Source organism: Equus przewalskii, chromosome 8, assembly GCF_037783145.1.
Source record: "Equus przewalskii isolate Varuska chromosome 8, EquPr2, whole genome shotgun sequence".
NCBI classification, from domain to species: domain Eukaryota; kingdom Metazoa; phylum Chordata; class Mammalia; order Perissodactyla; family Equidae; genus Equus; species Equus przewalskii.
In genome coordinates, this window is record NC_091838.1 from 30,165,458 (window position 1) to 30,188,841 (window position 23,384).

General features: G+C 37.8%; 1 pseudogene; it reads right to left on the bottom strand.

Annotated features, from left to right (window-relative positions):
- Positions 1-10,984: 10,984 nt before the first annotated feature.
- LOC103542369 (etoposide-induced protein 2.4 homolog pseudogene) lies at positions 10,985-12,011 on the bottom strand (annotated as a pseudogene).
- Positions 12,012-23,384: the final 11,373 nt, after the last annotated feature.

Sequence of the window (23,384 nt, forward strand, 5' to 3'; positions counted from 1 at the left end):
GATCATGGTGTCTAATACTATTCTCCAATACAAGTCACAAAGGATGATTTTAGGACTGAGACAGGTAGCATACAAGATGAGCACTGAACATCTTATAGTGCCAGAAAGTAAGGATGTGCTCAAATAAATAAGTATACCCCTAATTCTATGGAGATGTCAAAGGGACACACGAGCCAGCTGAAGATCTCCCAATGTCCAAAGCTGGAACAGTTTGAGCTTTTAAAAACTTTTAAAAAATAGTATTGAATTATAACCCAGAGTGTAAAATAAATATCCATGAATCCATACTCCTAGATAAATGAGTATAAATAAATAATGGAATAAATAAATAAATGCGGGAAAAGGGGCAAACTCCAAATATTTTATATAGATAGTCCTCCCTCTACCTCCAGGAGGTATTGCATAAGTCCCCATTCTTAAGTGCAGGCTGTGCGTGGTGATTGCCTTCCAAAGAGTCTAGTATGGACAGGGAGGACAAAGTAACTTTATAGTGGAAAAAGCTGACACACACTGCCTTAGCTAGGTTGACCAAAGGCAACATCAGCATTGTGTCGTGTTGAAAGTATGTACCCTTGATGATGTGATGAAAATGGCACTTTGTCTTGGTCTTGCTCCTAAAAAACCATAACTCAAATCTACATCAAGATAAAAACACCAGAAAAATCCCAACCAGAATAGTGCTCCTCAAAATTATTGACATCATCAAAAATAAGGAAAGTCTGAGCAACTGTCACAGTCAAGAGGAGCCCAAGGAAACAGGACACTTAAATGTAACGTGTATCCTAGATGGGACACCAGAACAGAAATAGAAGAATAGGAAGAAACTAAGTAAATCTAAATAAAATATGGACTTATTGAATACTTACTCATCAATATTTACTAATTGTAACACATGTACTATATTAATGCAAGATGTTAATAAAAGGGAAGCTGGATGAAGAATACATGGGAAATTCTGTACTATCTTCTCAATTTTACTGTAAATCTAAATCTGTTCTAAAACATAAAGTCTATTTAAAAAAAAATAATCCCCCCACTGTTCTTGCAGATTTGGTTTTGTTTCTTTTCCCCATTATTTTTTTATCTTTGCTTTTTAATTTGGGAAGTTTCTACTAACAAATCTTAAAGTTCTCTGATTCTTTCCTTAGCCATGTCCGGTCTACTAATGAGCTCATCAAAGGCATTCCTCATTTCTGTTACAGTGTTTTTGATTTCTAGCGTTTCCTTTTCATTTTTTCTTAGAGTTTCCATCTCTCTGCTTACACTACTCATTTGTTATAGCATGTTGCCCACTTTTCTGTTTTTCTGTCCACTTTAAAGTCCTTAGCATATTATTCATAGTTATTTTAAATTCCTGATAAAGTCTGATAATTCCAAAATCTCTGCCACATCGGAGTTCTGATGCTTGGTGTGCCTCTTCAGTCTGTGTTTTTGTCTTTTAGTTGTGTTGTGGTTTTTGTTATTGTTGAAAGCCAGACATAATATACTGGGTAAGAAGAACTAAGGTAAATACTCCTTTAGTGTGAGGTCTCATATTTATCTGGTGAGGAGCCAAGCTGTGTTTACCATTTGCTGTAGCTGTACCTGTCAGAGGCTGACATTTCTTCTAGTGTCTTTGTTTTTTGTCTCCTCTGTTGTCTTTAGGTTTTCCGAGAGACTCCTAAAATAGAGTCTGAGCCTTGCAGTTCTTTTTAGCTGTAGTTCTCTGTTATTACAAAGGAGTCTTTTCGCTATCTGGTAAGGTTTGGGGGAGGGAGATGCATTCTATATTCCTATGACTAGGTGTCAACTCATGCCCCTAGGCCATGACCTTCACAAGTGCGTCTCAGCTTTTTTTCCACCCTCTTTTTTTTCTTTTTTTTTTTTAAGATTTTATTTTTCGTTTTTCTCCCCAAAGCCCGCCGGTACATAGTTTTATGTATACTTTTAGTTGTGGGTCCTTCTAGTTGTGGCACGTGGGATGCTGCCTCAGCGTGGCCTGATGAGCGGTGTCATGTCTGTGCCCAGGATCCCAATTGGTGAAACCCTGGGCCACGAATTAGGCTGTGGGAACTTAACCACTCGGCCACAGGGCCGGACCCTTTTTCCACCCTCTTAAGTGAGATAAGAATGCTAGCTGGGCTGGAGTTGGGGGTTTCCCTTCTCCCTTGTTGGTTAGACTCTGGTAAAACCAAAGCTAGTTAGGCTCTGGTAAAATAGGTTCCCTTGAGGGCAGGCCTTTGCTAATGAGAACAGAATGCTCTGGGTATATTTCACAGCCCCACCTACTGCTTGAAGCAGGCGGGGATTGTTCTCTGATTTTCTGCCTTGAGAACCTATTGGTGTTCTTGGAAGTAAAATTCACAAAAGTGTGGGGGAACCCTTAAGACTGGGCCTGCAGTGGTGCTGATAATTATGTCCTCTTCTTCCTTCCTGCCTCCCCCTGCTTTCCCCAGACACTGTGTACCTTGCACCTTCCAGCTGGCGGAAATGGCCTAACTGACATGGGACAGTATTGGCTGACCAGCATGCTCAGTCCTTATTAAGAAAAGTCTGCTCCTGAGAATACAAATTTGTGTTTTGAAAGATGATCCCCTGCCACTGAGTTATATCACTGGCTTGAAGGAAAAACAAACAAATAATTATCTTATATCTGTACCCCCAAGGAAGAAAGAGGCAGAATAGTGTAATGCTTAGGAGTCTAGACTCTGGAGCCAAACTGCCTAGGTTTGAATCCCAGGGCTGCTGCTGAGCTGTCTGACTTCTGGACTGTGTCCTTACATGCTAAATAAGGATACTAATAGTATCTATTGTCGACGAAAATAATCCATGAAAATTTGGGAGAGTTTATTATGAGCTGAAATCTGAGGACCATGACCCGGGACCTTTCTTCCCGAAGGAAGAAAGGGCACCAAAGACGTGGGGTGCACAGAGTGGTTATATACCCTCAAAGAGGATGTTTCACATATGATTGAAATGTCCCTTTTACAATAGTCGTGAGACTGCTCTGTCGGCACAGGGATTGACGGAAATAGCAGGTAGGTCTGCTGTCTCAGTGAACACAGCACGGTGGCAGTCTGTTGTCTGGAACAGGGTGGTCACAGGTGAGCTGGGTGGTCAAAGGTGAGTGCAGCAATCAGCTCCTAGCCTAAGGAAAGATGCTTAATCTTTAAGGAAATGCCAAGGTTGGGAGGGAGAGGGAAGTTGCACCTTTATCTCAAGGGCCTTTGATCTTGCCATAGGAAATGTATATACAATGCATGCTCAATGGCCACAGTCAGGCCCTTTTGGAAAAAACAAAGTCAGGCCGAATTAGGTTTATACCAAATGGCTTCCTCATATACTCCAATATATCCTATTGCTTGCCATTTTTATTTGTCACTATCATGTAGAATTATGTACAAGTTAGAGTGGCAGTAGCTACCATAATAGATAAAATCACAAATTTCTATGGTTTAACTAGGAGAAGTATATTTCTAGCTCATAGGAAGTCCTAAACAGATATTTCTGAGAGGCAAGCATTGCTCCTTCAGCGAGTCAGGGCCTCACCATGCTGCAGTTCCACCACCTTCAACCAAGATTATAGCATTTCCATCCAATCTCAGAAGGGAAAGGTTTTTCCAGGCCCGGGCTGATAAGGTACACATCACTTCTACTCCCATTCCATTGGTCAGACCTCAGTCATGTGACCACATTTAAGCACATGCTTGATTAGAAAATAGCTGTGTGATCAGGAAGAAGAAGATGTAAGTTTGGTGGACAGCTAACCTCTCTCTGTCACAAAATTTATGCAAAATAAATGAGTTAACATGTATAAAGGACTTGGAGTAATAGTAGGTACCTTAAACATCACAGACAGGCTTTAAAATTTTTGCCTAACATTTAATTATGTAAATTTTCAAATATATAAAAAATTTGAACCAATTTTATAGTGAATAACCATATACGCACCACCCAGAGTCTGCTTTAATACTTATCCTATTTGCTTTATTATATTTCTGTCTATCCATCTTATTCTCCATCCATTAATCTACTTCCTTTGTTCAAAACAAGTTGCTCAGTACATTTTCCCCCTAAATACTTCGATATATACATCATCAATTAGAATTCAATATCTGTTTATGGTTTTTGCTTTTGAAGTAAACGTTACATATAACCAAATGCACAAATCTTAAATGTTGCATGTTGTGAGTTTTGATAAGTGTGTTCAGCAGTGTAGTCAAACCTCTGTTAATAAGTAGAATATTGCTATCACCATAGAAAGTTTCCCCTTGGCTTTTCCAAACTACCAGCCCACTCAAGGCAATCACTATTCTGATTATTTCACACCATAAATACTTTTGCCTGTTTTAGAACTTAATATAAATAGGATGATACAGTATGCAATTTTTTGTGTAATGCTTCTTTCATTTAGCATAATGTTTTTGAGATTTACTCATGTCGTGTGTGTATCAGTAATTCATTCCTTTTACTTGCTGAGTGGTATTCCATTGTAAGAGTACATCAGAGGGCTTTTTTCTGTATTTCTTTTGTTGGACACATGAGCTATTATTAATCAAATATCATAAATATTCTTGTACATGTCCTTTTGTGGACATATGTATTCATTTGTTTTGAGTAACTACCTAGAAGTAAAATTGCTGGGCCATGGGGTAGGTGTACATTTAGTTTTATGAGAAAATGCATATAAATGATCCTTTAAAAAAAAAAGGTTATAAGCAAAAGAATTTCCATGAGGTTAGTGATTCTTTTCACTGACTAGGTATCAGAATCCTCCATGAGGCATAAAAATAATAGATACCAAGCCCTGTTCTAAACCACCACTGAGGGGCACGGTGGGAGGTCCTTGTATTTCTAAAGCACCACAGAACATTCTCCAGTGGAGCAGCTGTTAATAACCAAGGCTCTGGGTCTTAATGAGCTGAATGACAAAAGGAGGTTTTACCTGTCTGTGTATCCTCAAAGACTAGAGTAGGGTGGAATTCATAAACCATGTGTGACAAGTACTTGTTGAACTGAGATGTTAAACTTTGAGGCTTGAATATTAAATGTGATTATTTTCCCCTAATGAATACCTCAAATATTGGGTATAGGAATCTAAAGGCTCAGGCAAATTCAGTTAAGAATCTTATGTTACACAAGTACTTCACATTTACATTTTCAGGGTTAACAAGTATAATTAAAAACTGAGGTCATATTCATCTTTATTTCTCCATAGAACCTGGCAAAGCACCTTGCACTTGCAGGTGCTCAAAAAAGACTTTTCTAATAAGTAAACAAATGGAATAAAATGGAATGGTTTTTACAATCATTTTAGTATGGAGAATGAACGCAAATTTTGAAAACCAACAGTTCTTCTGGAACATTACTGCGGTTTTAATTTTAAACATATTAAAATCACAAACAAAAAAAAGTCCATGCCTCATTATATTAGCTCCTGTGAGTCTAAAAGATCATGGAGAAATTTCAAAGGTCCAACCAACTAAAAGTCCATGAGTTCAATGTTGAATTAAACTCTAGAGAGTCAGCTACCTGTCTATGTTAACCATATATCCTGAACTTTTCCATGATTGCCTCCATTTTAAATTTCAGATTAGGTATCATTCTTATAGATTCACAGAAGGTGGTCTCTCTTCCCAACCAGACCTGGATCCTCGTAGAAAAAAATCTCTGTGAAACTGCAGAGACTCAGATGCTCTCTACTTGCCTGACTCCTGCTCTTTCCTTCACGTGGTCTTCTCTCCAAATTTCTTAGTTCCTAGGACTCTTATGAGTCCATCTCCCCCCTCAAATCACCTTAGGAATCCAGAAAATATTTCATAACGTTAACTTATATTTATTTCCGTTCTATTTTTTAGTAAAACCAGTCCTAGAACTATAATGCCATACATACAGCCTATCATTTAGTTTTCTAGAGATATCAGGGGTCATTTTTCGAGGATTATGACTAAGAAAATTCAAACTATTTATACAGAAGAGGCTCATATACTTGTGACCAAGACATGCCTCCTGGTATTCATTTTTTTTTTTGCACTCAATAAATGTTTGCTGAATAAATGAATGTACTATGTGAAGTAGAAAATGCATGGTGCTATGGCAGCAGCAGACCTATATTCTGAACCATTTACTAATCGAACAAGCTTAAGTTAGTCATGTTTTTCTTACCTTGAGAATGAAAATATCTAACTCAGGATGGTTATACAGAGATGATGAGATGAAATGATTTGTAAATGATCAAGCTCTACACAAAAATGAGTCATTATTAACCTGCTAAATAATGATCTATGGGTTAGCAACCAAAAAACTTTCCTGAATACCAAAATTAAGACTCTCTATTGTCTTTGTTTAATGGTAAATTCAGGAGTCTGTCTTGGGCCAATTACTGCCTTCCTGGAAGGAAATTAAGCTTAAAACTAAAGTCTTTGTGACCTAAGGGAAGAAGTAAGTTCAGAAACTAACTCACAATACTGAGCTACGTCTGGCTGGGTCTGTATGTCAGATATACTTGGTAAAGGTTAAATCAAAATCCAGAGTGATTTTCTGGGCTGGAATTCAAAGTGTTTTTGTTAAGTTCAAGGTTCTCATTCTCAGACACAAAACGTTTTCTTAATAACATCATCATCCATGAAAAAGCAATCTTCTTTTTCTGAGAAAATCTTTCTTTGAAGATATATTCTGTTCATTGTTAAAGAGCCAAGTCCACTAAATAATTTGAATGCTTATCTGCTGAGAGGTTTTTTTCCTAAACTATTTTCCTTTAAATGTGCTTTCATGTATTGTAGAGCCCTTAGACTGAGGTTAGTTTTGCCTAGAACAATTTTATAGTGAAGTAGATCACTATAACAAAGACACAGTTGGTTTTGTCATTGCCAATACACCACAACAGTTCTAGGCTTCCGCTGCTCAATTAAACTTCATTTCATCTTTAGGTCCATGAACATGAAGTCTCAAGCACACTTTACATATAGAAACAGTTGCCTACTGAACCCACTGGTGGTGAGAAACAAGCTTCATGCTATACAATGTACAAGGTTAATAGAGTATATGGATGTGAGAATGTAATTTTGTGACTAGCCCCCGGCAAATTAAGCAGATAACTATAACCTAAGATATTTGAATATATACTTATATTCTCCAAAAAGCACTTCCTTGTTTTCCGTGGGTCTCAATGATCCTGGCTTTTGATCTCTCCAGGCTTTGGTGGATTCAATTCAATTTGTAAGAACCAGAATGTTTCACATGGACTATCTGAGAGAAAGTACATCCTTCATAGGATTCTTTTGCTGAATTTACTCTATTGTGCCCATTATTAAAGGCTGTTCTACTTTTCCACTGGAACACAGAGTGGTCCTGTGCACCTATGGTTACTGAATCATCTTTCTTTGACCTTGCTAGTCCTTGAAGCTATTACATAAGTTCCTTTCACCTTAAAAATTCTGAAAAACACTGTGTTTGCTCACTGCATCCTTTTTAAAAAACTGTGTCTATTTCACATAGCCTGGTTTCTGTCTCACCGCTCTGGTTCTGCACAGCATTTCACAAGAGGAAGGACCAAGGAGATCACCTGTTAACCCCCTTTTCACCACAGAGGAAAGTTAAGGCCTGAATAGGGCTGTTTCTTCCACATGTGGTTGATGTGTATGATCAGTACCTGGCATCTATCCTCCTGCCTAGTGGAGGGTTCTTCCAGAAGGTCCTCCCACTTCTTACAGGCTTGATAGTGCTGCTGGTTAGCCCTTCCTTGGTTTCCAGCGCACTCCACGCCACTGGAGCTCCACCCTCTCCAGCCCCAAGTTTGCTCTCCCTTGATGTATTCTCTCCCTCCCCATCGCACCCCCTCTGTGGGCCTCCTCTCGGCCCCACGCTGTGACCTCACTATCTCTCTCAGCTCTTTTTGGATGGATCTCAAAACTCCACCTGGTGCTTTGACTTACTCTCTACATTTTAGTTTCAAATCCCAATATCTCTGACTCAGTCTCCTCTTCTTCCTAAACCCTCTCTCCCTGGCAAACTTCCTATTTCTGTCACAGTTATCGTAATTATCCCGGTCAGCTCTGCGGCAGCTTTGGCAGGGCCGTGGTTTCTCCACAGCCACTCACCAAGACCTATTACCCTGTCCTTTATCATGTGACTTAAAACTCTCTCTTCATTTCCACCTCCGTAGTTCACCGTTCTCATTTCCGATTTGTCTTCTCACCTTAGATCTCTCTTCCCCCACAACCCCCTAATTCTACAGCCACTGCCAGCTCATGGTAACAACACAGTCCTTTTGAGCATTTTCTAACTCTTCTGAGTGGTTCTTTATTATGAGGTATACACATCTTACTTGATATAATCCTAACAGAAACGCTGTGAGGTAGATGCTATTATTTTGATCCCCATCTTACAGGTAGAAAGTTAAGGCTCACAGAGGCTAAGTTTACACAAGTGTGAGTGTCAAAGCTGAACTGAGAACAGGTCACCTGCCTGGGGAGCACACGGGCTTGTCTCCCACACAAGAGTGGCTTGGAATCTGGGGTCCTGGTGTCGACTCCTGGATGTGTACATGCTAGAATTCAGCTTTCCCCCTTGACCTCATTTAGTAGGAAGGACCCCAGACTTGTTATCTCATGTATGCTCTAGTTCCCAGTAACTAGGAGAGCCCCCCAGATCTGAACCCCACCTCCTTGTCTGGGACCCTGTTGACCTGTGTAATTCCTGTTACTTCTATCTTCCCTCCCCATGACACACACCTAAGAATTGCCCAGCTGCTATTTGTCCTCAATGCTGTTACCTGTCTGAGATGCCTGCTCTTATGGCTCTTGGAGTTCTGTATATAAACCTGGAGGGAGCTTCTGGTATACTGTAATCTGAACTTACAACAGCTCTCCTAAGGACCTTTTAACTCTCCAGCACCGCTTTGCCAGTGCTGATATTACCCTGGCTAGTAGTTAAGACTAGTGGATTGAGACATTGTCTTCCTCTCTAGTCTTATCCTAATTAAAATTCACACTGCCTAAGCCTGACTTCCTGAGCAGGCCAGGTCTGGTCCAGCCCAGAACTGCTTTCGTTTCTTCTCTCCTTTCCGTTTTCATGCTCTTCCAGGGATCTCTCCACATCTCCACAGCCCTCCACTCTCTTGTGCACAATTATAGCAGTGCATTGTTTTCACCAAGGCAAAGGAAGTGCTGCATTAGATCAGAGATTTTCAAGCTTGGCTGCGCATCACAATCACCTGAGAACATTCAAAATACAGATGACAAGGCTGTGCTGCAGGCCTACTAAACTCTGAACCACCAACCAAGCCTTCTTTGAATCCTAAATGCTTATGCATATAATAAACAATAATTATTCCTGATGATCCTAGTTTCTTTTTTTAATTCTTCAATGAACTCATAAATTACGTAGGATATGTAAACCACCTGGCCCAAAGCCTGGCACCTAATAGGCATTCAGTAAATGCTAATTATTTCTTCTACTTTCTATTTTAGTCATCACAGGTTTTATAGCCTTTATTTGTTTAAATAAATATTTTAATAGATTTATATTTCCTATATTTCTTCCTGTTCTGTATATTTATAGCTTCTTCAGTCAAAGGCTCTCTGACTTCCTCTAGATCTTCAATTATTCCTTTCAGACTCTTTCTTTGACATTTTAATATTAACTCATTTGTTAGTCTGCATGTTTCTCAAACTTCTGCACAATTATATATTCTACCACCTACTCTTTTTTCTATTTTTAGCTTTGATCCTTGCTTCTTTATTTTTTGCTATAATTTTCTTCCAGAAAGTAATGAAGAAGACCTTGAAATCTCAGAGCCGTTGATTTGATGTGTTTTTACAATACTTTAACTTATTTAAATTACCTTTGTTGAACATTATTGGAAGACCTTGGAACTTCTTAAAACTGCAGTTTTCTGTCTGATTGGAGCAGCCTTCAGAAGTAGAAAAGGTAGAAGATAATTTCAAAGCTAAAAGAGATCTTGGATATTATCAATTCACCTGCTTCCTTTTATACATGAAGCAGCTGAGACACAGAGAGAAAGTCAGTTACCAAAGGTTACATTGCTAATTAGTGACAGACTCACTTTTAGCAATGGGGGACTGGAGGAGAGACCAGCTCAGGTTTAACTGTGACATTTTAACATTGTACAATTGTTTGGATTTCTGCACCCCATGCCTCCATATTTAATTTCTTAAAATGACAGAAAAACATTAACCAGTCGGAGATTTTGGGTTTAATAAGTTTACTCCTTCAGCTCCTATTTGTAGCACCCAATATTCCTTTGCAATACCAGATAGACCTGGCAGCGGCCAATCGTGAATTTCTGGTCTCCAGTGTGAGAAAAGTTCAGGTTCTCTGAGTATTCTGTGTCACAGTGTCACTTGTTCAGAACTGGTACTTCCCCAGAATTGAGGAACTTTAAATGTACCAGTGAGAAAAGCTTTTTCTTCTTCAAGGAGAAGAAGGAAAATTACCCCTTAAAACCCAGGAGATCTGTTTGTAACGAGGTCTCTTCTCCTATCTCATCTCTTCAGGCTGACTTTTTTTTCAGTGGAGCAAAAGAGACCAAAAGCTATGCTGAGTTACAAGAAACAAGACAGTGGTGGCTGTGAAGGGAGTGATGTGGCGCAACTGATATACTCCTTCACCCTCTCATCCAATGTGTGTTCTTCACAGAAAACAACAAAAATAACAAATCCATAAAATATAAACAGCTAAAATTACCAAATCCATTCATCCAAGGGTGGTGGAGGGCAGGAAGGGGAGTGGGGGTAAATGGCACAGAGCAGAAAAGTATCAAATCAGTGCTGGCCCGGGGATGGCAAACGCTCAAGAGCTGTAGAAAAACCTGTGGTCCTTCCCAGCTGACTGGTGTGAAAAATCAACATACTAGTGTCAGGAAAATTCTGCCTTACATGCACCAGGGACAAAAATCCCAATTCCTCCAAGAATATGCAGAGGGCCGTTGGCAGAACGGATCCTGCCTCCTGTTCTGGGGAGAGGTGAACAGGGAAAAGAGCAGTCACACCTCCTTCCACTGCTGCCCATCCCCTCTGCAGCAGCCTCCAGTTAACAAGAGATGCTGTGAAGGGAACTCCTCTGAGCGGCTCAGGACAGACAGCAGGCAGACAGTCTTGTAGAAGAGTCTGTTGCTTAAGAGACTACCAAGAAGAGGTACAACTGGCTCTTTGCCATTCATTAAGCTGACAATGAATAAAGGAAAAAGGGTAGAGAAGAGGCAGCCACTGCTAATGTATGAGGACTGCACTGTTGTGAGGAAAGTCAGGGGCAAACCAAATCCAAGATAGTAAGGTCAATTCTTTTCTTTGTTTGACAACCGTTGTGTGTTTCAATTTCTTTATTGAACTAGTGATATTTGAAGCAGTATAATGAGTAGAGAGAGATATATGCAGTAGACTAACCAGCTGACCAACAAGATGGATGGGAAGGAAACTTAAAAACATCCCCTGGGGGAAGAAAAGAGCCTGCAGCCAACCATTGAAGAGCATGTAAACAATTGTTCGCTGACACTAGGGAATGGATGAGGCTTCCTCCTTGATGCCTCAAAGGCCAGATCAGCTCCATCTTGAAAACAAAAGGCATTGACAACTTTGCTAAACACAGACTGGGGAGCACCCAATGAGCACTGGATGTAATGGAAGGAAGAATTCCAGCCACAGCCAAACATCTCCATGTAGTGATGGGTCACCGGTAACTTGTGCTATTACTGGCTGAAGCACAGTAATAAATACTCAATGAAACAAGAAGAGACCTAATCAGAATGCTCTGCCATTCTAAGCATAGCACTGGAAACTTCCAGAAATAACTTGTGGCTCATTCTCTCGCTTCTTCTCCATATCCCACTCTCTCCACCTTGCCAGGGCACTACTTGTTCTTCTTCAATGCTGCTTTTCTCCTTTCTCCTGGATTCAAGCATCTAGTTTTGAGATAGTACAAATACCCCAGATGGAGTCTTTCATTCCCATGGCAAGGTCCTGGAGATAGGTTTTCACATTGTCAGCCATCTCTTCACCACCCAAAATATCAACTACACAGTGTGAAGGGAAGGACCTCCAAATCTCTCATTATGAAGGACCTGGCAGCCCTGGAAGGACCATCACCCACCACAGGCTGCTTGCCTTCTCCTTACCTGGTTGCCCCTAATACCGGTGTTCCCAGAGCCACATTCCCTTTCCATGATGGAGTGCTCTGGGCTGGTTATTGGACTTCCTCCCTTTTCTAGCCACTCTTGTTCTCCTAGTGATCACATAGAGTGCTATAGAGTGCACTGGTACCGTATATACTGATAGATCCCAATTATTTCTTCAGCACAGACCTCTCTCTTCAACCCCAGAGAATATACATCTAACTACCTACTAAACATCTCCATTTGATTAGTTAACGGCTATCTCATAATTAACATATCCAACATGAGCTTTCCCCCAAAACGTTCTTCTCCCACAGACTCCCACCTCAGTTGAGGATATCTCCATCCTTCCAGATTCTCAGCATGAAAATGTAGGAAACATACTTGACTCCTATTTTCTCTCAATACTACATACAATCCATCAGAAAATAATGCTGATTCTAACTTTAAAATATTCCCAAAACTCAATTTCTACTTCTACTAGAGTGAATGGAATAAGATTTATCTCCTCACTATAAATAACTATAAAACTGGCCAAAATATGTAAAACAATTGTTTCAAGACGTTGGAAACCAGACAGCACAGGACTATGATCCTTCAGAGGAGAGAAACGAATGAGATAAACCCTGCAGTTGGTGATGATTTCTGCCTGGAGGCTTATGTCTGGACCACAGAATAAGGAGGGCATCCCAAGCAGAGCACAGTCGTCTTGCTGATTTGAGGAGACAGATGGGAGCTCAGGGAGGTGGACATGCCTGAAGCAATCAGGACAAATCACTAGACAGGAGGGAAATAGAAAAAGTTGTCCAGAAATTTGCAAAGGTGTCCCCTCGAGCCTTTGTGGAGTATGAATCCATGAATGTGAAAGGTGAAACTCGACAAGTCCATGCAAAGAACTGTTACTGGGAGCTATAAGGTGAACAATTCTTACAGTTCACAAGCATTTGAATTCTGTCCAGCCAGAGCACAAAGAACCTGTTCAAAATTAGAGGAAATCAGTAAAGATATTAGAAGGACTAAATTATCTCTAGAGATAAGGAGACTCTAGGATTGCCTTAACAAAGTTTTAAAATAATCCCCAAAAAGTAACAACATAATCTAGAGGAAATGTAATTGCTGCCCCAAAAGAAAACTAACATTTTTAAAGTAAAATAACAAAATCTAAACATTTGACAACATAACATATACCATGTCTGGCATCCAATGAAAAAAATGCTGGACATATAAAGAATTAGCAAAATATGACCCATAAGCAGCTGGAAAATTAGTCAGAAGTGATGGACTCAAGAAAGAACTTCAAAACTAAAATTATACCTCTTATAATTGTGCTCAAGGATTTATAGTAAAACCCTATCATATTGAGGATATATATGTGTATATGTATATAAATGAAACTTCTAGAAGTGAAAAATGGAATGTACGAATAAAATACTCAGTGGACAAGATTAACAGATTCAACACCGCAGAAGGAAAAAATCAGTGAATTTAGAAGGTAGCAATAGAAACTATCTAACATTAAGCTCAGAGGCAAAAAAAAAAGACTATAAAATAATGAAAAAGCCTCAGTGACCTGTAGAACAGTATCAGGTGGCCTGACCTATGTTAAATTAATGTCCCAGAAGGAAAGAGGTGGCAGAAAGGGAGGGGCAGAAAAAGTACTTGAAGAAATAATGGTTGGAAACTTTTCAAACTTCAGGAAAACTATAATTCACAGAATCAAGAAACCTAAACGGAATACACACAAAGAAAAAAATTAACTGTTAATCTAGAACTCAATATCCTGCAAAAATATTTTTCAACAATGTGAAGGTAGAACAAAAACTTTTCCACACAAACAAAAGCTGAGAGAATATGTTAATAAAGGATCTGTACAACAAAAAATGTTAAGAAAATTCTTCAGGTGGAAGGCAAATGATACCAAATGGAGATTAGGATCTACATAAAGTTATGGAGAACAGTGTAAATGGTCTGCGTTTGGATAAATATAAAAGATTTTCTTATATATATTTTCATGTCTTATTGAATGCTCTGCAAATTATAGCTCAAGGGAGCTGTTAAAAAATTTAGAGATAAGTGACTACTTAAAAAATAATAATGTATTGTGGGATTTAAAACATATGTAGAAATAAATATATGGGAATAATAAGTCAAAAGATGAGAGGGAAGAGGTGGAAGTACGGTTTTAGAATGTTCTTACTTTATACGTGAATGGTTATAGTATTAATTGAAAATAGACTGTAATAAATTAAACATGCAGATTGTGAACCCCAGTGCAACAACCAAATAAATGCAACAAAGAACTATAGCTAATAGGCCAATAGTAGAAATAAAACTAAACATTAGAAAATGCTTGATTAATCCATAAGAAGGTAAAAAGAGAAAAAAATAAACGGCTGAAAGGAAAAATTGAAAACAAACAAACAAGATAGTATATATAAACCAACCATATTGACAATTACATTAGGTATAAATGTGGGAGAGGGTTTGATTACAAAAGGACAGCAGGAGGGAAATTTTGGGCAGAGATGGAACTGTACTGTACCTTCATTGTGGTGGTGGTTGCACAATCCTATGGATTTTTCATAAATGTAGACATGAAAAAAGTGAATTTAACTTTATATATGTCATAAAATAAATTTTAAAAATTCAAAGCAATGCTTAACATCATAAGTTGTCCAGGAAATGCAAATTAAAACCACAAAGTGATACATTACATACCCACCACAATGACAAAAATCGAAATGACTCACAATATCAAGTCTGGAACAACAGGAACACTCAACCATTGCAGGTGGGAATGCCAACAGGTACAGCCATTTTGGAAACACTTTGAAAGTTTCTCATAAAACAAAAAATGTGCTTGCCATATGAATCGGTAGTCCCACTCCTACATGTTTACTTAAGAAAAATAAAAACATATGTCCATAGGAAGACATATGTAAATTATTCATTACATTCATTAGCTTTATCCACAATAACTCCAAATTGGAAACACCTCAAACGTCTATCAACAAGTGAATGTAGAAATACATAGCGTGTATTCATACAATAGAATATTACTCAATGATAAAAAAGAACAAACTACTGATACATGTCACATTGTGGATGAATTTCAAAAACAAACTGGAACAAAGTAATCCAGTAGGCAGAGCTGAAGGCCGCATGAAAATTTTTCAGCCAAAGTACAGTGGAGAGAGAATATCAACCAGTGGGAGGGCTGGTATAGGAAGGAAGGCTGGAAGGCACAGCCACAGTTTTGACTATGTATAGCAATAAACTGGATGGTTTTCGTTGTGCCTGAGCCTCAGAACATGCAGTTTTAGGAGCAAGAGAACTGAATGGCCTCTGTCTGAGTAGACACACCTGATACTTTAAGCTATACTTTTTGTTATTCCTAAGTATAACTAGACTATCCAAAGCTTTTAATTTCTTGGATGTAAGTTCAAATATACATGGTGCTTTTCTCATTCATTAGAAATTAATTCAACAAATTTTTAAAAAGTCTCCAATTTCGTGTAACTTCCATTACAGTGAGGGAAATAGACAACAAACACACAGAAATAGATGCATAATATAGTATCAGAGAGGGACAAGTGCTATAGAGCAAAAGGAAGCAGTACGAGGGGAAAAGATGGATGGGGTGCTTTGTAGAAGGATATCAAGAGGGCTTCAGCAGTGAGGTGAGATTTGAACGGAGCTATGAAGGCGTGGAGGGAGCATCCATACGAAAATCTGGAGAAAATTTTTTAAGAAGAGGGACAGCCAGTGCAAACCCAAGTAGAGCAGACGCTTCGTGTGAGAATTCTAATAGATTTTAATTCTTCCCCCAAACTGAGATTCTTGGAATGCTTTTTTAATAAAAACATTAATAACAATCATCATGGTCATAGGCTGTGTATTACCTATGTAAAGATATCTAAAGGAAGCAATATAAATTCCTGTGAAATTACTCAAAATCAGAAGAGGCTTATTTCTGAGAGCAATTCCTCTCTCCAGAAGACTGTGTTAATTACAACAACAAAAAATTAACAACAGTTTATCAAACGCTCATTTGTGATAAATCTGTGCTTTACATCTGGGATCTAACCAAATAAAGAGATAAAAAGATGCGGTATAAGGGAGATATTTTGAGACTCAGAAGTTATTGTTTGTGGATTTAGCATGGAATAGATGAATTTCAATTTCATGATTGAAGTTAATCTTGTAATGCTGTGTGATGCTGCCTCTCATATGACCTGTGTGACCCTCAAAGTGTTCTCAGATCATGGAGTTCTTAGTATCAAGAGGCAGATAGAGGAACTGGAGTTTATTTAGGAGAGAGTGAACAGAATAACTTGCTAAGCAATTCACCCCAAAGGCCAGAATTTAAGCCTGAATCATCTGATTCCAAATCCAATGCTCTTTGCACATAAGAACTCCTTTCCTTTTGGTTTTTGGAGGTCCTTTTAAAATCCAGATTTTTGCAGTTATTAGAAACTTTTTCATAGGAAAATATTTGTGACAACTTGAATCAACTTGAACTTATTTGGAGACAGTTGGATTAACACTTCATTAAAATTTGCTGGGTCAAACAAAGAATGTTGCAAACTAAATATTTATCTGTGATGATAATATAAATAATTGCCATAAAGTCTGTAACCTTGAATAATTCCAGGAAACTTGGACATAGCTCCACTGAAACAAATAGATTCTTTAAAACACATTGAGATGGCTGTTCAAGGTGAAATGTTATAATTAAACTAGTTCTAAATAAGCCAGCTATTTGCATCAATTATTTTAATATCTTCTCTTTACTAAGACATAACTAATAAATTCAGTTAATAATAATACCATTTCCAAAATCATTGGATAAGCCAGGAAAAGAGCTCTTTGCCAATTTACATTTGTATTTATAAAGGAAGAATTTTTTTTTTTTGAGGAATATTAGTCCTGAGCTAACTACTGCCAGTCCTCCTCTTTTTCGCTGAGGAAGACTGGCCCTGAGCTAACATCCATGCCTGTCTTCCTCTGCTTTACATGTGGGACGTCTACCACAGCATGGTGTGCCAAGTGGTGCCACGTCTGCACCGGGATCTGAACCGGCGAACCCCGGGCCGCCAAGGAGTGGAACGTGTCAACTTAACTGCTGCACCACCGGGCCGGCCCCTAAAAAGGAAGACTGTATTGCTTTAATAATTATGTCACCAATTTTCAGTGGAGTGGATTTCGGTTCAAGTCATTTTGAGTATGAGTTTTCTTTTTCAGTGAAGGGAAAACAATTTTCAGATATGAAGGTTTAGTTATATAAACTTTCCTGAGGCATTTGCTTATAAATCTTCTAGAAATATCGTTTCCTAATAGAATTTATCCGTCACAGTTATAACAGATGTAGGATTATTCTTAATATCTGTCTACATCTTTTTTCTTGCTAAGGCTGCCAGTTATCATGGAAATGTTTTAACATCGCCGGAACTCATATTTGTGAAAAATTCATCGGTACCAATGAGCTTTTAAATAATACAAAGATAAATATAGTTGCTAATTATAGTTGGATTTTCTAGTTGAGGTAACAGCACATTTTTTTCACTCTATTCAATGTCAGAGACAAAAAAGGAACGTATCTTATACCAATTGTAGGTACTTCCTAAATAGAGTGGCGTTATCTTGCTGCTGCCAGGTTCTGAGACCAGGACTCTGCAAATGCTACTTGCCATGGCATCCCAGACATCTGCACATTCAGTTCAAGTGTGCTGTAGACTCAAAAAGCTTCACACCAGGGAAATACCTTGCTCAATGCATTGTAAAACAGTGGGACCAACACCAAAGAGCTGGCCCTGGATGGTGTAGCTCTGAGCCATGGCTCTCCAGACTCTTAATTTGGAAGGTCACCTTCATGCCCAGCTTGAGCTCTGCTGCAGAGGAACAGTACCTAAGTATTGACAGGGATTCTGGCCTAAAATGATAAGCTGTCATAAAATTTATTTATTTGTTATGGTAACATCCAAGTAGATTCCACTTAAAAATGCCTTTTTTATGTTATCAGCAGAGAAATTATAGAAATTAATGAGGAAGACACACAGATTTCTGAAGCTATAGGCATTTATTTATAATGTTAACTATTAGACCTCACATCCCAGTTTATATGGCCATTTTGGAATATATCTTTCTGGAATTCTAATTTCAATATTAATCAAATCAAGCAAATATGCACCTTTTGTCTTAAAAATTTGTTTGAGTAAAGAACCCGCCACTCAATTTGGATGTGTAAGAAAGAAAACTGTTGCAACATTGAGTAATCTCAAATTAATCTGTTGGCATTAAATATACTCTCAGATGAGTGTAAATATCTGATGATTGTAGATTATTAATGGTCTGGTTTTCTTTAGGTTGCTTCTTCAATAACCCTTTACATAATTTTGTTCAGATTAAAAGTATACAAGATGAGTCTTCTCATAATGTTGTCTCTGTGAAATTAATAAAAGAAACCTCAATTAAATTAGAGTTGGGAGCGTCTGTATAGGGAGCTCTCATGCCCTATAATGCATTCTTAATTGCTCCAAACAGGAAGAGATCATATCCTTGTATCTCTGACAGAAAAGTGTTTTCTACTTTACTACCCAACAGGAGGAAGGAAGATCTGGCAATATCTCAGCCAATGAGAGACAATAGCAGCCCAACCAATGAGAAGTCTCTACACTTTTGACTCCCAGTTTCCTCCAACAGATTTTTTGCCTCACTTCCCAACTCCTCCTTTTCCTTTATTAAATCAAGCCTCTTGTCTGCATATCCCATATTGCAATTTTTTTGGTTGTTCCCAAATAAACTGCTTTGCTAGTAAAACAACTGGCCAATTTTCTTTTGAAGTTGATACCTCTACAACAATAATCTTGCCTAAGAATAGAAAAATAAAGGAGAAAGATTAGTGGAGAGAGTGACAATGATAAAGCAAAATTACCTAAACTCAATTCAAGTTTTGGAGCTTAAAAAATTGTTCAGCTTTAGAATCATCTTCATTTGTACTTGACTTATCCATATATTCATAATAATGAGTTTATGATGCCCTCCCAATTGTTTTAAAGAATTCCCACTGAAGTCATTGGAGTAGATATTACTGTCAAAGTTGATAGCAATGTTCAAAGGAAGATTGTAGGAAATTTTCCTTGCTAACAAAGTGTCATACTGCAAGGGTCTAATGCCCAAGGGGTTCCTACGATTTCTATAGTTTAAAAAAAATTTCATGCCAGAAGTTCAAAAATAGATGTTTTGCTTTGTGTGTGTATGTGAGGAAGATTCCCCCTGAGCTGACATCTGTGCCGATTCCTCTATTTTTTTTGTATGTGGGATGCCTCCACAGCATGGCTGACAAGTAGAGCAGGTCCACCCCCAGGATCTGAACCTGCAAACCTGGGTTGCCCAAGCGCAGTGTGTGGAACTTTAACCACTTGGCCATGGGGCTAGCCCAGAAAATAGATGTCTTAAGATAGCCAGAAGGGCAAAATCTGTGCTTATATAAACAATGCATAATTACTATTAGCTGTTATTTTTTAATGGAAAATTATTCAACAAGAAAGTTATCCACAATTACTATATATTCTAATACCAGAAATGTATGTATCCACTGTTATATCAACCAAGCTAAACTACACTATATTCATGAAAGACTAAAGTAGTTCCAGATTACTTAGGGGAAAAGTTGCTACCAGTGATTTTAGATTCTTCCCCTCCTCCTCCACCTAACATGGGGTGGCCAGATTCTAAAGCCATACACCTAAAGTATTCAAGTGATCAGATTATGAGAATGCCTTTCTTTGGTTTCAGGTCTCACACTTTATGTCGGGAGATGGGGCAGTAGATTTACATGGCATACCATGTGAAGGAAGTTGTCCTGAAGTTGCCCACGAATATTATTTGCTTCTACCTATGGCTATTTTATATTTTTCCTTTGGGTTTAGGGTCAACTAGTTGATAATATGAACAGTTTTTCTTTAAAGTATCAAAGCACTAACGAGTTAATGAGAAATTACCAGACCAAACTCTAGGAAAGGAAGAGAGTACAGAGCAGTAAGTAAACAGTTACAAAATGGAATTAAGGTTGTGGTAGTTTTGTAGGAAAAAGGGTAGAAAAATCAAATCTAGGGCTAGCCCTAGGTAAAGAGATGGATAATTCTCAAATTAAAGCTGGTATCCAAAGGAGTATATCACCAAAATAAGAGTGAACATGAAATAACCTGACCTTCTCTAACTTGAAACTTAGGTTCATGTTGCCTGCCTATGCAGTTTAAGGAAGCTCACGCCTTGATCTTGAATAAAGATGGATAGTACCCAGCAGAAGTAAACAAAAATAGTTTTCTGTACAAAAGTTGTGTCATTCTAAGCTTCAAATTATTCTTACATTCTCCTTCCCCAAATATTACATTCAGCACCTGGTCAAAGATGCACAGGCACACTTTTAGAAGACCTAGGAAAAACAACAGACAAAATCAGACACACAAAGGCCTAAGACATTAAAATTATCAGACAACAAATTAACTGTATTTGCTACGTTTAAGGAAATAAGCAAGATGATCAAATAAGAGAATAAGGGAATAAAAATTATATTTAAAAAAATCAGCCAATCAACTTCTAGACTGAAAAACACAATAGCCAGATGAAAGCTTGGTGATTAGATATAAGATTCATTAGAGACAGATGAATAGACAATTACTGAAATGGAGGGTAAGTAGGAAGAAATTATTTAGAATGCAGCTCAGAGAGATAAAAGATGGAAAAATCAGGAAGAGAAGGTAAGAGACATGGAGGATATAATAGGAAGGTCCAACATATGTTTCATTAGCTTTCTGGAAAAATAGAAAAATTGGACAAAGATGACATTTGAAGAAATAACAGCATGTTTTCCAGAATGAGTGAAAGACATCAATCCACAGCTTAAAGAACGGTTACAATTTCCAAATCATGTAGCAGTGAAAATAAAGAACACCAAAGTCAAAAGGAAAAGACATAAAATAGGGATTCCAGGATTGACTGATTATCATGTTTTGAAGAAATTCTACTGCTGAAAACAACTAGAAAAACTGGACAAATAATTAAAAATAAGTCAAGTTAAACTCATCAGAGAGGTAATGTGTTCACAGGGGATTTTTGGAGCCAAGTTGACAGAAGGAGACTTGCAGGACATTTGGTAACATCCATAAGATATTTGGTCCATAAGGCATTTGGTGTGTAAGACATTCAGTCCATAAAATACTTAGTCCATAAGACATTTGGTCCACATCAAAAGGTCCATCATATTTGGTACTATCTAAAATATTCATGAGCATATTTGGTGCATACCAAATGGTTTTGGACAGGACCAAATATCAAGAACCTTTTGGGATGAACCAAAAGTCTTATAGACGTCTTTTTTTATTTCTCTCTATCTGGCTTATTTTGCTTAACATAATACCATTAAGGTCCATCCATATTGTTGTGAATGGGATGATTTTGTCATTTTTTTGGCTGAGTAGTATTCCATTGTGTGTATATATATATATATATATATATATATATATATATAAATGTATATATATATACATATCTTCTTTATCCAATCCTCTGTTGATGGGCACTTAGATTGCTTCCACATCTTGGCTATTGTGAATAATGCTGCAATGAACATAGGGGTGCATGGGTCTCTTTGAATTGCTGATTTCAAGTTCTTTGGATAGATCCTCAACAGTGGGATGGCTGGGTCATATGGTAATTCTATTTTTAGTTTTTTGAGAAATCTCCATACTGTTTTCCATAGTGGCTGAACCAGTTTGCAGTCCCACCAGCAGTGTATGAGGGTTCCCTTTTCTCCACAACCTTTCCAACATTTCTTGTTCTTTGTCTTGGTTATCATAGCCATTCTAATGGATTTAAGGTGATATCTTAGTGTAGTTTTGATGTGCATTTCCCTGATGATCAGTGATGATGAGCATCTTTTCATGTGCCTATTGGCCATCTGTATGTCTTCTTTGGAGAAATGTCTGTTCATATCCTCTGCCCATTTTTTTTTTTTTTGATTAGGTTGTTTGATTTTTTATTGTTGAGTTGTGTGACTTCTTTCTGTATTATGGAGATTAACCCTTTGTTGGATATATGATTTGCAAATATATTTTCCCTTTTGGTGAGTTGTGTTTTCATTTCAATGCTGTTTTCCCTTGTCTTGTAGAAGGTCTTTAGTCTGATGAAGTCCCACTTGTTTATTCTTTCTTTTATTTCCCTTGTCTGAGAAGACATGGTGTCGGAAAAGATCCTTTTAAGACTGATGTCAAATAATGTACTGCCTATATTTTCTTCTAGAAGTTTTATGGTTTCAGGTATTACCTTCAAGTCTTTGATTGATTTGGAGTTTATTTTTGTAAATGGCATAAGGGAATGGCCTACTTTCATTCTTCTATATGTGGCTGTCCAGTTTTCCCAACACCATTTGTTGAAGAGACTTTCCCTTCTCTGTTATATGTTCTCAGCTCCTTTGTTGAAGATCAGCTGTCTGTAGATGTGTAGTTTTATTTCTAGGCTTTCAGTTCTGTTCCACTGATCTGTGTGCCTGTTTTTGTACCAGTACCATGCTGTTTTGATTACTATAGCTTTGTAGTGTATTTTGAAGTCAGGGATCATGATGCCTCCAGCTTTGTTCTTTTCTCTCAGGAGTGTTTTAGCAATTTGGAGTCTTCCCTTGCCCAATATAAATTTTAGGATTCTTTGTTCTATTTCTGTAAAGAATGTCATTGGGATTCTGAGTGGGACTGCATTGAATCTAGAGATTACTTTAGGTAGTATGGATATTTTAACTATGTTTACCCTTCCAATCCGTGTACATGGAATGACTTTCCATTTCTTTATGTTGTCATCAATATCTTTCATAAAATCCTTCTAGCTTTCATTGTGTAGATCATTCACTTCCTTGGTTAAATTTATTCCAAGATATTTTATTCTTTTTGTTGTGATTGTGAATGTGATTTTGTTTTTGAGCTTTCTTCCTGTTAATTCATTATTAGAGTATAAAAATGCAACTGATTTATGTAAGTTGATTTTGTACCCTGAAACTTTGCTGTAATTATTATTATTTCTAGTAGCTTTCCACTGCACTTTTTAGAGTTTTCTACGTATAAAATCATGTTGTCTGCAAACAGTGAGAGTTTCAATTCTTCAATGCCTATTTGGATTATTTTTATTTCTTTTTCTTGTCTAATTGTTCTGGCCAACCCTTCCAGTAGTATGTTGAATAAGAGTGGTGAGAGTGGACACCCTTGTCTTGTTTCTTGTCTCAGAG